Genomic DNA, 9,347 nt, shown 5'->3' with positions numbered 1-9,347 from the left:
CTGAGGCACAGTGTGGCTTTCGTGCAGAGAGATCGACTATTGACATGCTGTTCTCCCTTCGTCAGATACAGGAGAAATGCCGTGAACAACAGATGCCCCTCTACATTGCTTTCATTGATCTCACCAAAGCCTTTGACCTCGTCAGCAGACGTGGTCTCTTCAGACAACTAGAAAAGATCGGATGTCCACCAAAGCTACTAAGTATCATCACCTCATTCCATGACAATATGAAAGGCACAATTCAACATGGTGGCTCCTCATCAGAGCCCTTTCCTATCCTGAGTGGTGTGAAACAGGGCTGTGTTCTCGCACCCACACTTTTTGGGATTTTCTTCTCCCTGCTGCTTTCACATGCGTTCAAATCCTCTGAAGAAGGAATTTTCCTCCACACAAGATCAGGGGGCAGGTTGTTCAACCTTGCCCGTCTAAGAGCAAAGTCCAAAGTACGGAAAGTCCTCATCAGGGAACTCCTCTTTGCTGACGCTGCTGCTTTAACATCTCACACTGAAGAATGCCTGCAGAGTCTCATCGACAGGTTTGCGTCTGCCTGCAATGAATTTGGCCTAACCATCAGCCTCAAGAAAACGAACATCATGGGGCAGGATGTCAGAAATGCTCCATCCATCAATATTGGCGACCACGCTCTGGAAGTGGTTCAAGAGTTCACCTACCTAGGCTCAACTATCACCAGTAACCTGTCTCTAGATGCAGAAATCAACAAGCGCATGGGTAAGGCTTCCACTGCTATGTCCAGACTGGCCAAGAGAGTGTGGGAAAATGGCGCACTGACACGGAACACAAAAGTCCGAGTGTATCAGGCCTGTGTCCTCAGTACCTTGCTCTACGGCAGCGAGGCCTGGACAACGTATGCCAGCCAAGAGCGACGTCTCAATTTATTCCATCTTCGCTGCCTTCGGAGAATACTTGGCATCAGGTGGCAGGACTATATCTCCAACACAGAAGTCCTTGAAGCGGCCAACACCCCCAGCTTATACACACTACTGAGTCAGCGGCGCTTGAGATGGCTTGGCCATGTGAGCCGCATGGAAGATGGCAGGATCCCCAAAGACACATTGTACAGCGAGCTCGCCACTGGTATCAGACCCACCGGCCGTCCATGTCTCCGTTATAAAGACGTCTGCAAACGTGACATGAAATCGTGTGACATTGATCACAAGTCGTGGGAGTCAGTTGCCAGCATTCGCCAGAGCTGGTGGGCAGCCATAAAGACAGGGCTAAATTGTGGCGAGTCGAAGAGACTTAGTAGTTGGCAGGAAAAAAGACAGAGGCGCAAGGGGAGAGCCAACTGTGCAACAGCCCCAACAAACAAATTTCTCTGCAGCACCTGTGGAAGAGCCTGTCACTCCAGAATTGGCCTTTATAGCCACTCCAGGCGCTGCTTCACAAACCACTGACCACCTCCAGGCGCGTATCCATTGTCTCTCGAGATAAGGAGGCCCAAAAGAGAAAGAATTACATACAATGTACAAGATGTAAAATACAGAAATCTTGAGGTACAGTAAATTTAATGTATAAATTACACTAAAACACTAAGATATTGTCACTACCATATGGGTAGCACAGGGCATACACCCACATAACCTAGACTGCACATAAAGCAAATTTACAGTAGCATACAGTAATTTATTGCTTCTTTGGAGATTCAGGAGGCACTGGGGGCTCTGGCAGTTCTTTGAGGTTATCAAGTGTAGATGTCGATGGTGATGGAACAGAACCTATCTTGAGCCTATGGCAAGCCCTGGAAGCTTTTTTGAAAAGATTTCAGATATCAGTTTGTTTACTTGCCTCCTGTCTTTTTCACATGAAAGTGGAGTGCAACATATGTAGCTACATAACCTCTTGTGCGGAATAACAAGTCTGCCTTTCAGCAAATTTGATTCATGTATCAAATGCTGAACCGGCATTAACCCAAGTTATTTTCAGTTCCTCACTAAAATCTTCTTCTGTGAAGTCTTTTTTTTGTTAGTTTCCTTGGATGTTTCTGTATCACTAACACGTGTCACTTCAATCCTATTTGGTTGGGTATATTGAGTTTACCCAAGACTCTCAAGGCTTCTTTCAATTTCACGCTTAGTTATTCCAAACACTCTTCATCCAGTACCTATGCTACCCATTTCGCCTTCCAATATGTAGTAGTTTACACTTGTCTGCATTTAATTTAACTGCCATTGTTTGCCCCACTTACATATTTTGCTCAATTAATTCTGCAATTTCTCAGTTGCCCCCTCCCATTCCTTTGTCCTTCCTGGTTTGGTCGCACCAGCAATAGCTGATATTGGCCCAGATTTCAGTCAGCAGTGAAGCAATGGCACTCACCACTGACCTCGAAGGAAGTTCTCCACAAAGTTCTAGCAATCTCTTTGATGTGGATCACCCCTTCCCCAATGTTAATTTGAGTCTGGCACCAAGTCAAGGAAATTTCCAGATGTCCAGCAACAGTGATGTCATCAAGCAGAGTAAACAGCCAATCACATTGAAGTATTCTCAAAGACAACAAATCAGGAAGTAAAATGCACTTATTATCCTCCACTTAATTAAATTTTACAGTGAAAAAAATAAATGATTGCGACATACACATGGGATTAAGGTAGAAGCTGAAATATCATAAGATGTTTTTAAAAAAATAAAGAATGCAGACCTTTATCACATGGAAAAAATTGACATTCCACAAATATAACATTAGTTTTTCAGAGCCAGTGAGGCTTTCAGCAGTAATTGTGTTAATATTACACAAATCAACGATTCTCGGAAGACCGCCATCATTAACAACGAGCTCAGTAGACTCCATGTGGACATTGCAGCACTTCAGGAGACACGCCTCCCTGCGCGCGGATCTCTAACAGAGCAAGACTACACCTTCTTCTGGCAGGGTAGGGATCCTGAAGAACCAAGACAGCATGGAGTGGGCTTCGCCATCAGAAACTCTTTGCTCAGCATGATAGAGCCACCTTCAAATGGCTCAGAACGCATACTGTCCATCCGACTGTTCACCGCCTCTGGTCCAGCACACCTATTCAGCATCTATGCTCCAACACTCTGCTCCACACCAGAAGACAAAGACCAGTTCTACGAGGAACTCCATAATATCATTAGTAGCATCCCCAACACCGAACACCTATTCCTGCTGGGGGACTTTAATGCCAGGGTTGGGGCCGACCATGACTCATGACCTCCCTGCCTTGGGCGCTTTGGCACTGGAAGGATGAATGAGAATGGCAGAGACTGCTTGAGTTGTGTACCTATCATAACCTCTGCATCACCAACTCGTTCTTTCACACTAAACCCTGTCACCCGGTTTCTTGGAGGAACCCAAGATCACGTCGTTGGCACCAGCTAGACCTCATCGTTACAAGGCGAGCCTCTTTAAACAGTGTTCAAATCACACGCAGCTTCCACAATGCAGACTGCGACACCGACCACTCCCTGGTGTGCAGCAAGGTTAGACTCAGACCAAAGAAGTTTCATCATTCCAAGCAGAAGGGCCACCCGCGCATCAACACGAACAGAATTTCTTATCCACAGCTGTTACATAAGTTTCTAAATTCACTTGAAAAAGCCCTTCAAAACACTCTTACAGGGGATGCTGAGACCAAGTGGGCCCACATCAGAGACGCCATCTATGACCACCTATGGCAAACGTGTGAAGCAGAATGCAGACTGGTTTCAATCTCACTTTGAAGAGCTGGAACCTGTCATAGCCGCTAAGCGCATCGCACTGTTGAACTACAAAAAAGCCCCCAGCGAGTTAACATCCATAGCACTTAAAACAGCCAGAAGCGCAAAGAACAGCCAGGCGCTGTGTAAATGACTACTGGCAACACCAATGCAGTCATATTCAGCTGGCCTCAGACACCGGAAACATCAGAGGAATGTATGATGGCAGTGAAAGCGCTTTTGGGCCAACCATCAAGAAGATCGCCCCCTCAAATCTAAATCAGGGGACACAATTACTGACCAATGCAAGCAAATGGACCGCTGGGTGGACCACTACCTAGATCTCCAGGGAGAATGTTGTTACTGAGACCGCCCTCAATGCAGCTCAGCCTCTGCCAGTCATGGATGAGCTGGACATACAGCCAACAAAATCGGAACTCAGTGATGCCATTGATTCTCTAGCCAGCGGAAAAGCCCCTGGGAAGGACAGCATTACCCCTGAAATAATCAAGAGAGCCAAGCCTGCTATGCTTTCAGCACTACATGAACTGCTTTGCCTGTGCTGGGACGAGGGAGCAGTACCACAGGACATGCGCGATGCCAATATCATCACCCTCTATAAAAACAAAGGTGACCGCGGTGACTGCAACAACTACCGTGGAATCTCCCTGCTCAGCATAGTGGGGAAAGTCTTTGCTCGAGTCGCTTTAAACAGGCTCCAGAAGCTGGCCGAGCGTGTCTACCCTGAGGCACAGTGTGGCTTCCGAGCAGAGAGATCGACCACTGACATGCTGCTCTCCCTTCATCAGATACAGGAGAAATGCCACGAACAACAGCTGCCCCTCTACATTGCTTCCATTGATTTCACCAAAGCCTTTGACCTTGTCAGCAGACGTGGTCTCTTCAGACTACTAGAAAAGATCGATGTCCACCAAAGCTACTAAGTATCATCACCTCATTCCATGACAATATGAAAGGCACAATTCAACATAGCGGCACCTCATCAGATTCCTTTCCTATCCTGAGTGGCGTGAAACAGGGCTATGTTCTTGCACCTACACTGTTCGGGATCTTCTTCTCCCTGCTGCTCTCACATGCGTTCAAGTCTTCAGAAGAAGGAATTTTCCTCCACACAAGATCAGGTGGCAGGTTGTTCAACCTTGCCTGTCAAAGAGCGAAGACCACAGTACGGAAAGTCCTCATCAGGGAACTCCTCTTTGCTGACGATGCTGCATTAACATCTCACACAGAAGAGTGTCTGCAGAGTCTCATCAACAGGTTTGCGGCTGCCTGCAATGAATTTGGCCTAACCATCAGCCTCAAGAAAACGATCATCATGGGACAGGAAGTCAGAAATGCTCCATCCATTTATATCGGTGACCACGCTCTGGAAGTGGTTCAAGAGTTCACCTACCTCGGCTAAACTATCACCAGTAACCTGTCTCTCGATGCAGAAATCAACAAGCGCATGGGAAAGGCTTCCACTGCTATGTCCAGACTGACCAAGAGAGTGTGGGAAAATGGCGCACTTACACGGAACACAAAAGTCCGAGTGTATCAAGCCTGTGTCCTCAGTACCTTACTCTACGGCAGCGAGGCCTGGACAATGTATGTCAGCCAAGAGCGATGTCTCAATTTATTCCATCTTTGCTGCCTCCGGAGAATCCTTGGCATCAGGTGGCAGGACCTTGTCTCCAACACAGAAGTCCTCGAGGTGGCCAACATCCCCAGCTGAAACACACTACTGAGTCAGCGGCGCTTGAGCTGGCTTGGCCATGTGAGCCGCACGGAAGATGGCAGGATCCCCAAGAACACATTGTACAGCGAGCTTGCCACTGGTATCAGACCCACCGGCCGTCCATGTCTCCGCTTTAAAGACGTCTGCAAACGCTGAACCAGAGGGGCACCAATATCCTGGGAGGGAGGTTTGCTAGTACTGTTCGGGAGGGTTTAAACTAGTTTGCGAGGGGGATGGGAACCGGACTTGTAATCCAGGGACCAGTGGGTCCACTCAGAAAGACAAAGAGTGTAGTGAGGTATTGGGGAAGGTAGCACTGTCACAGAGGACAGATGGGCACGGAGAAGGGTTAAAGTGCGTATACTTCAACGCAAGAAGCATCAGGAATAAGGTGAGTGAATTGAAGGCGTGGATGGGCACTTGGGACTACGATGTTGTGGCCATCACTGAAACGTGGATAGGTGAGGGGGAGGAATGGTTTTTGGAGGTACCTGGTTATAGATGTTTTCATAAGATTAGGAATGGTGGTAAAAGAGGTGGGGGGGTGGCATTGTTAGTTAGAAATAGTGTAACAACTGCTGAAAGAATTTTCGAGGAGGATCTGCCGACTGAGGCACTGTGGGTTGAGGTCAGGAACAGGAAAGGAGCAGTCACCTTGATGGGAGTTTTCTATAGGCCCCCCAATAGCAGCAGGGAGGTGGAAGAGCAGATTGGGAAACAGATTTTGGAAAGGAGCAGAAGTCACAGGGTAGTAATTATGGGGGATTTCAACTTCCCAAATATTGATTGGCAACTCTTTAGATCGAATAGTTTGGATGGGGTAGTGTTTGTGCAGTATGTCCAAGAAGCTTTTCTGACTCAGTATGTAGACTGCCCGACCAGAGGGGAGGCAATATTGGATTTGGTACTAGGTAATGAACCAGGGCAAGTGATAGAGCTGTTGGTGGGCGAGCACTTTGGAGATAGTGATCACAATTCTGTAGCATTCACTGTGGTAATGGAGAGGGATAGGTATGTGCAACAGGGCAAGGTTTACAATTGGGGGAAGGGTAGATATGATGCTGTCAGGCAGGAACTGAGGAGCATAAGTTGGGAGCATATGCTGGCAGGGAAGGGCACGGTCGAAATGTGGAACTTTTTCAAGGAGCAGATAGTAGGGGCCATTGATAAGCATGTCCCTGTCAGACAGGGAAGGGATGGTCATGTGAGGGAACCGTGGTTGACAAGAGAGGTTGAGAGTCTTGTTAGGAAGAAGAAGGATGCGTATATAAAGTTGAGGAAAAAGGGCACAGGCATAGCTCTGGAGGGATACAAGATGGCCAGGAAGGATCTGAAGAAAGGGATTAGGAGAGCTAAGAGAGGGCATGAAAAATGCTTGGCGGGTAGGATAAAAGAAAACCCCAAGGCCTTTTACGCGTATGTCAGAAATATGAGGATGACTAGGGGGACCATAGGTCCGGTCAAGGACAATAGCGGGAGACTGTGTTTTGAGCCGGAAGAGATAAGTGAGGTTTTGAATGAGTACTTCTCTTCGGTATTTACGAATGAGAAGGGGTGTATTACTGAAGAGGACGGTGGGAAGCAGACTGGTAAGCTCGAGGAAGTGCTCGTTAGGAGGGAAGATGTGTTGGGGTTTTTGAATAACTTGAAGATAGACAAGTCTCCCGGGCCTGACGGGGTATATCCAAGGATGTTATGGGAAGCAAGGGATGAAATTGCAGAGCCGCTGGCAATGATCTTTTCATCTTCTCTGCTGACGGGGGTGGTACCAGGTGATTGGAGGGTGGCAAATGTTGTGCCCCTGTTCAAGAAAGGGAATAGGAACAACCCTGGCAATTACAGGCCAGTTAGTCTTACTTCGGTGGTAGGCAAGTTGATGGAAAAGGTGCTGAGGGATAGGATTTCTGAGCATCTGGAAAGACACTGCTTGATTCGGGACAGTCAGCACGGTTTTGTGAGGGGTAGGTCTTGTCTCACAAGCCTGATTGAATTCTTTGAGCAGGTGACCAAGCAAGTGGATGAGGGTAAACCAGTGGATGTGGTGTACATGGATTTTAGTAAGGCATTTGATAAGGTCCCCCATGGTAGACTTATGGAGAAAGTCAGGAGGCATGGGATAGTGGGGAATGTGGCCAGTTGGATTAAGAATTGGCTAACTGATAGAAGGCAGAGAGTGGTCTTAGATGGTAAATACTCAGCCTGGAGCCCAGTTACCAGTGGCGTGCCGCAGGGATCAGTTCTGGGTCCTCTCCTGTTTGTGATTTTTATTAACGACTTGGATGAGGAAGTCGAAGGGTGGGTCAGTAAATTTGCAGATGATACAAAGGTTGGTGGAGTTGTGGATACCGAGGAGGGCTATTGTCGTCTGCAAAGGGACTTGGATAGGTTGCAGTGCTGGGCTGAAAAGTGGCAGATGGAGTTTAACCCTGAAAAGTGTGAGGTCGTCCATTTTGGAAGGACAAACATGAATGCAAAATACTGGGTTAACGGTAGGGTTCTTGGGCATGTGGAGGAGCAGAGAGACCTTGGGGTCTATGTGCATAGATCATTGAAAGTTGCAACTCAAGTGGATAGGGCTGTGAAGAAGGCATATGGGGTGTTAGCGTTCATTAGCAGAGGGATTGAATTTAAGAGCCGTGAGGTGATGATGCAGCTGTACAGGACCTTGGTAAGGCCTCATTTGGAGTACTGTGTGCAGTTCTGGTCGCCTCATTTTAGGAAGGATGTGGAAGCCTTGGAGAGGGTGCAGAGGAGATTTACCAGGATGTTGCCTGGAATGGAGAATAAGTCTTACGAGGAAAGGCTGAACATTCTAGGCCTCTTCTCATTAGAAAGGAGAAGGATGAGGGGTGACATGATAGAGGTTTATAAGATGATCAGGGGAATAGATAGGGTAGACAGTCAGAAACTTTTTCCCCGGGTGGAGCAAAGCGTTACAAGGGGTCATAAATTTAAGGTGAAGGGTGGGAGATATAAGGGGGATGTCAGGGGAAGGTTCTTTACCCAGAGAGTGGTCGAGGCATGGAATGCCTTGCCCGGGGAAGTTGTTGAGTCAGAAACTTTAGGGACTTTCAAAAGGCTTTTGGATAGGTATATGGATAAAGGAGAATGATGGGGTACAGATTAAATTGTCCTTGACAGAGGACAAAGGATCGGCACAACATTGTGGGCCGAAGGGCCTGTTCTGTGCTGTATGTTCTATGTTCTATGTTCTATGTTCTATGCAACATGAAGTCCTGTGACATTGATCATAAGTCATGGGAGTCAGTTGCCAGCGATCGCCAGAGCTGGCGGGCAGCCATAAAGGCGGGGCTAAAGTGTGGCGAGTCGAAGAGACTTAGCAGTTGGCAGGAAAAAAGACCGAAGCGCAAGGGGAGAGCCAACTGTGTAACAGCCGCGACAACCAATTTTATCTGCAGCACCTGTGGAAGAGTCTGTCACTCTCGTATTGGCCTTTATAGCCACTCCAGGCGCTGCTCCACAAACCACTGACCACCTCCAGGCGCGTATCCATTGTCTCCCGAGATAAGGAGGCCAAAGAAGAATATTGTTAAAAAGCCAGTTACATTTCATTCAACAAGGTGCCATGAAAGCATGCTATATCGAATGATGATTTTTAATCCACCAACTGGAAACTTGAATTAAATATTGAAAAGAAACAGAGAAAAGGTAACTATACTAGCAGTTAAAGATGACCACCCCAATTTGCATCACTGTACTCCACATTCCAATGCATTGAGGTGGAGATGAACAGTCTGCACAGACCCATCAAGAACAATGACCTGGGGAATCTGAGTGAACTACCTATCCTGTTCCCATTAGCAAGGCATCAAGGCCATCACTTGGAAATGAACCACTCAAATCTAATCACTTGAACAATGGGACCCTGGTTGTGAGAAGGGAAGGCCTAGACATGGACTGATTAAGTTGCAAG

The sequence above is a fragment of the Heterodontus francisci genome, chromosome 31, assembly GCF_036365525.1.
Source record: "Heterodontus francisci isolate sHetFra1 chromosome 31, sHetFra1.hap1, whole genome shotgun sequence".
Taxonomy (NCBI): Eukaryota; Metazoa; Chordata; class Chondrichthyes; order Heterodontiformes; family Heterodontidae; genus Heterodontus; species Heterodontus francisci.
This window is presented reverse-complemented; position numbering follows the sequence as displayed.